Source organism: Tenrec ecaudatus, unplaced genomic scaffold (assembly GCF_050624435.1).
Source record: "Tenrec ecaudatus isolate mTenEca1 unplaced genomic scaffold, mTenEca1.hap1 Scaffold_442, whole genome shotgun sequence".
Taxonomy (NCBI): domain Eukaryota; kingdom Metazoa; phylum Chordata; class Mammalia; order Afrosoricida; family Tenrecidae; genus Tenrec; species Tenrec ecaudatus.
In genome coordinates, this window is record NW_027459348.1 from 60,133 (window position 1) to 67,041 (window position 6,909).

Below are 6,909 nucleotides of genomic sequence, written 5' to 3' on the forward strand. Positions count from 1 at the left end.
ATTTGTTCAACATATAGATGAAACAAATATAGTGAAAGCATACAACCTTGATATAAATTTTTCTAATTTTAAACCATTCAGTATTTCCTTGTTCTGTTCAAACAACTGCTTCTTGTTCCATTTACCGGTACCTCATGGACCCAATGGCGTGCTTTGAAATTCCCATTGTTCTAAATGTTATTTCTTTATGATCCATACAGTCAATAAAACACAGATAAGTCTCTTTCTGGTGTTCACTGCTTTCAGCCAAGCGCCAGCTGATGAAAGCAATGATCAGTCACTCTTCTATGTCCTTCTCTGTATCTGTCTTGAATTCCTGGCGACACCCTGTCTATGCATTGCTGCAACCATTGTTGAATAATCTTCTTAAAATTTACTTGTATTTATTATTAATGACATTGTTCTAAAATTTCAGAATTCTCTTGGGTTGCCTTTCTCAAGGTTTTGCACAAATATTTCATCGTAATATTTTATCTTCTTAAGCTGCTCTTTGAAATGTTTTCAGCTGTTTCACTTTGTTATTTCATTCAAGTGATTTATGTTCAAAAGCAAATTTCAGTCTCTTCTGACGTCCACTTTGGCCGACTCTTTCTTTCTTATCTTTTAATGACCTTTTGTTTTCTTCATCTGTGATGTAGTCAAGAAATAAAATAAGGCATTATATGGGTAATTTGTTTCACAAGATTTTTTTTAATGTGTTGAAGATCATTGATGTTACTATGAGGATTAAGGTGCTCCTGACTCAAGCCATGGTATTTTCAATCACCATGGTATTTTCAATCACCTTAAATGCAAATACTGGACATTGAATAATGAAGAATGAAGAAGAATTCAGGCATTTTAATTATGGTGCCATCAAAGTATACTGAGAGTACCATAATCTACCACCGGAATAAGCAGATGAAGTAGAGCTAGCATGTGCCTTGGAAGAGAGGATAGCGAGACTCTTTCTCTCATTCTTTGGATCAGGAGAGACCATTGCCTGTAAAAGAACATGCTTCTTAATGTAGAGGGGCAGCAAACAAGAGGGAGATCCTTGACCAAATGGATTGTTACAGTGGCTGCAAGGATGTTCTTGACCATAACAATTGTGGGGGCCGGACCAGGCATTGCTTTGCTCTGTTGTACATAGGGTTGGTATGGGTTGAAACTAACTAGATGGCTCCATTTTATTTCAATTTTCAATTCTATAATTTCTTTTTAAAACTTCCATTTCATTCATTTGGAAGAAAGCAAACCTTTATTGTTGTGTCTAATTTATGGTGGCAACCTTATATTCTTTGTCAGATGGTTTCAATATTTGATTCCTCTCAGAATTTGTGCCTGCTGAAATGTCAGTATTTTCTCAGTTGAGCTGTGATTTTTAAAGGTTTTTGCTATAATGAGTAATCTTTGATTGTAGTGTGGACATTTTAGATATTATGTTTAGAGGCTCAAGTTTATTTAGATCTTCTATGTTAACTTGATACTTTCTGATGCTGGTTTGGCAGAGGTCTGGCAGGCCTTCCCCGTCTCTGCTGGGATTGTCATTTGGCAGAATGGGCGTGCTGGCTTAGGGAAGGACAGCTGTTAGCGCACTGGATACTGATGATGGTAGATCATGTTTGTGAGGCAAGGGATGAATTAACCCTCTGGGTGGCAAGTGACTGGCAATTGCGCCCATTACTGTCACCCAGTGTGAATCAAGGGGTGGACAGGATTGCTTAGTCACTTGCTGACAACCCTATTGTTGACAGATCAGCTGCTGCTGCCAGAGTGTGGCTTGTCTCTGCTGGGCTACTGTCTCCCTTTGTTATTTTAGTTCATTAGTCAAAGCAACAGGACATTTCTCCCTCTTTCATCTTTTTCTTGTTTATGCCTGTCGAGAGTTCTGCATTGCAGGGCTTTCCAATGTCCAGCCTGGGCTACAGGAAAAATTAAACACCAGCAGCAACTTATAATGAAGTCTAAGAAGTCATTATAACCTTATTCTTTAAGCCCTAAGATGCCTAGCCAAATAATCTTCTTTCCACCTTCAGAGTTCTCCTATGATTTTGAGTGTTTTGCAGGGTATTTAGTTTTGCTTAGAGGGAGGGAGTAGAAGAAAGCTACTTTTTCTATTTTATCTCAGAAATAGACTCTTCTTTTAAAAGTTTTATTGGTAATTTCTTTATCCACATGTCATACAATTCAATAATCCAATCATACCAAGAAGAGTTGTAGAATTACCACTTCATTCAATTTTAAACATATTCTTCCTCCTTGTACTCATTGGTATTCATGCAATTATTTTTTTAACCTTGGAAAAAATATGCATTACAAAACATTCTCCAATTTGACAATTTCTATGTGTATAATCAAGTGCCATTGGTTATACTCTTCATGCTATATAATCATTATTAATATCTGAGTTAGTTTAGGTAGACTAGGGAAAACAAATCCACAGAAACTCATATATGTATAAGAGAGTTTTATATAAGAGGTAAATGTACATTAAGGAAGCATCCCAACCCAGTGCTGTCCAAGCCCTTAAGTCTGACATTAGCCCATATGTCCAACACTGATCTACAAAGTCCTCCTCAATCTCACAAAACACATGCAATGACGCTGACTGTAGGAGGAAAGCCAAATCAGTCAGCCTGGAAGCATCTCAGTGCTGGCAGGGGTCTCCACGTGGTTGCTCCAGCACCCAGGGCTGCATCAGGGTAGGTCCATGTGGCTTCTCCTCAGGGGTGTCTCGCAGGAAGTGAGCCTTGCCAGCTGAGGCACGGAACTAGCTATGGCTGCACACTGGTCCCACTATCAGAGAGCAAGCGACAACACAGGCGAGGCTCGCTGACCCATTTATCTCTCTCCCCTTCAATTAACCCCAGGTGTTCATTGGCCAGTTTGGCATAACTATCACAATATCCTTTCCCAACATTAACATTAACTCTTCCCCTAACTATTAACATAAACTATTCCCCTAACATTAACATAAACTCAATGACTTCTAAGCAACAATTCTTCCTCCTTTACCCATGTTAACCATTAGTCAAGTTTGGTTTCATTTCCCCCCCTCAGTTTTCTTAATATAGTATTCACATATCATACACTCCTATATTTAAATTGATTTTAAAAAGAGTTGTATACACGTGATCACAATCCGTTCTAATGCTCCTTGCCCACTCCCGAATTTACTGTTTGTTCTCTCTCCCTCCAGTTGTCCCCCAAAATCCCCAATAAATCATTGCATCATGTATTAAGAAATAGATCATTCTTTCAGAATTATTACATCTGTCTACTTGGTAGCACTTTATCCAGGTTGCTTAGTATCTGTCAGGGAAATAAACATCCTGTCAAAAAATACAGAATGCTATCTTCACCAGAATTCTTTCTATTATTTTGATTTCTGTTATTTAGCTTTAATAATTAACCAGTATGTAAATAGAAGTTATTTGATTAGAAGATTTGATGTCTGAGTCTCACCTTATCTGTTTCCATCCATGACCCTTCTATTGCAGAGATAAAAGTTGAGAACCATGTCCTGTACTCATAAATGACACACATAATATTTTGTAGATTAAGTAATTTCACAAGTACATATATGCACCCATATAATTTTAAGGTTAATCGTATCTGAAAAGTCTCTTTGTCATGTAAAGTAATATAGGCATATCTTCCTGGGATTAGGATATGGGCATCTGGGGAGTCATTATTCAATGCACTGTGCCAAGCATACATAAAACGATGGCTTTAATTATGAATTCTTAAGGAAAAAAATATCTCCATTCCCTCCACACAGCACTTAAGCCTAGCCCAGAATAAGCTGCCGCATTGTTTGCTTTTTCTGGTGGAAGCGATTTTATCTTATTCATCTGTTCATTGAAGACATATGTTCAATATAAAGTTTACCACTCCAACTTCATTTGTTGGATACTCAGGTATTGACTATAGTTTTGCAAGGTAATTAAACACCACCTACTTTTGTTTTTAAAGTGGCACTATTCCCAGGTACCTGTCTGCTCAAGAATGTACCTGTATTGGTTTCTACCTTCTCTTTCTTTTTATTGTATGGAGGTATTTTTGTTGTGTGTGTGTTTTTTTTAAAGAGCCCTGCTAGAATTGTAAAGGATCACTTTAAAGTAGTTTTGTTATGTTTCATCCAGAATTTCATGGTATTTTATTGCAGAATATCATTTAGGATACACCTATTTTCTTAAGAGTATATTAGACATACACTGAACCTTATAAGGTCAATGGAGACGATAAGAGAATAATCCCCCAAAACAACTCACTACCATCCAGTCAATATGGCCTCACTGTGAGCCGATCTGGATTTTTGAGGCGTAAATCTTTCCTGGAACAGATCACTTCCTCTTTCTGATGGGAAGTGCATCTGAATTGCCAACCTCGTCCTTAGCAGCCCAACACCAGGTCTATGGGGCTCACAGCCCAACACCAGGTCTCTAGGTCTCCAGGGGCTCCTGGCTCCTAGAGAATACCATAGTCTAGACTGAGAAATAGAGCCCTTGCTGTTCTTAAAGACCCTTCTATAGAAGTGCAGATTTCAAAGGAATGTTTTGGTTTTATATATTTGATGTAGAAAATTGACAAAAATTTACTTAATAGTGTATGTTTTTTAAGATAAGAATATCAGCATTTTAAACTTAAAATACTGAATTATACAACTTTAAAATATTTCCTAATATTTGACCTATCTATCCAATATGTGCATTTTGTGATGTAATACTGTGCCACCCAAGACCATGGCTAACATCATGGCTAAAAAGAAAGATGATACCTTACACGAAACAGTATGTTTCCATCTTTATAATCATATTTATCAATAATTTCTTTTCTGTCACTCTAATAAAAACTTCCAGCTCAATTACATTCTAGTTACTTTAACCAATTTTAAGTGTTTCTCCAAATGTCATTTCATACCTCAAACTAGTTCACCTGTCATATAACATGCTGCAGAAATATATATAATTGGTATATATGTATATATTTTTATTAAATATTATCTGAATGAATTTTTAAATTCTGACTTGTTTCTAGTGACATTGCTCAATTTCCTTACTGTCATGGTTTATTTGTATTTCGTCCATACATAGTTATGCTATATGTGGCCAATGAAGCTTTCATTTCCTCTTTACCAATCCTTAATGTTTTTATCATTTTATTTGGGGCTCATTCAATCCTTATCACAATCCATACATCCATCCATTGTGTCAATCACATTTGTACATTTGTTGCCCTCATCATTCTCAAAAATTTGCTTTCTACGTGAGCCCTTAATATCAGCTCATTTTCCCCCTCCCTCCCTGCTCCCTGCTCTTTCATGAACCCTTGATAAGTTATAAATTACTATTATTTTGTCATGTCTTACACTGTCCACCGTCTCCCTTCACCCACTTTTCTGTTATCCATCCCCCAGGGAGGAGGTTATATGTAGATCCTTGTAATTGGTTGCCCATTTCCACTCCACCCTCCCGGTATCGCCACTCTCAGCACTGGTCCTGAAGGGATCATCTGCCCTGGATTCCCTGTGTTTCCAGTTCCTATCTGTACCAGTGTACATCCTCTGGTCTATCCAGATTTGTAAGGTAGAATTTGGATCATGATAGTGGGGGGAAGAAGCATTTAAGAATTAAAGGAAAAGTTGTATGTTTCATCATTGCTACCCTGCACCCCGAGTGGCTCATCTCCTCCCCACAACCCTTCAGTTAGGGGGTGTCCAGTTGCCTATGGATGGGTTTTGGGTCTCCACTCTGCATTCACCCTCATTTACAATGATATGATTTTTTGTTCTTTGATGCCTTATACCTGATCCCTTAGACACCTCATGGTCACACAGGCTGATGTACTTCTTCTATGTGGGCTTTGTTGCTTCTGTGCTAGATGGCCGCTTGTTCACCTTCAAGCCTTTAAGACCCCAGACGCTATATCTTTTGATAGCCAGGCACCATCAGCTTTCTTCACCACATTTGCTTATGCACAAATTTGTCTTCAGTGATTGTGTCGGGTAGGTGTGCATCATGGAATCCCAATTTAATAGGAAAAAAGTGTTCTTGCATTGAGTAATTACTTGAGTGGAGGTCCAATGTCCATCTGCTGTCTTAATACTAAACCTATAAGTATATGCACGTAGATATATTTCCCCATCATCTTATATATATTTACATATGTACATGCCTGTATTTGGGCCTCTATAAATACCCTTTGTCTCCTAGTTCTTTCCTCTATTTCCTTTTGCTTTCCTCCTGTCCCACTATCATGCTCAGCCTTCATTTGGGTTTCAGTAATTTCTCTTGGTTACATTGCCATTGCTGAATCCCTACCAGGCCTCTCACACCCTCCTTACCACTAATTTTGGAGAACTTGGGTCGGTCCATACCACCACTAATTTTGGAGAACTTGGGTCGGTCCATACCACCTACTTATCCCCACCTCCCCCTCGCCCATGTCCCCCTGGAACCATCGGTCCAATTGTTTTCTCCTCCAGACGGTTCATCCAGCCTATCTTATCTAGATAGATCTGTAGAGATAATAATAGACACCAAGAAACATGGCATAGCAAGACAAAGCAACAAAAGAGAACCCAACAATGACAACAAAAAAGAAAACCAATGACCCACAAAAGAATAAATTAATTTAAAAAGAAAAAAATTTAAAAAGAAAGAAAACCTGTAAATAGATAAAGGTCTGAATTTTGACCTCTAGGCATGGCCTCCAGTCAAGTCTGATGGGGTGCCACGCTCTTTATCGAGTTTATCCTTTGTACTTCCACCAATCCTTAATTTTAAAATGAATTTTTATTGTGGTTGTGCACTGGGTAGGACCTTCAGAGCAATGTACTCTATAGGAGTGACAGATGACTTTTATTGTTCACAATTGTGAAAGGCATATTCTTATAGATCACCATTAATTATGATTTCTGCTGTA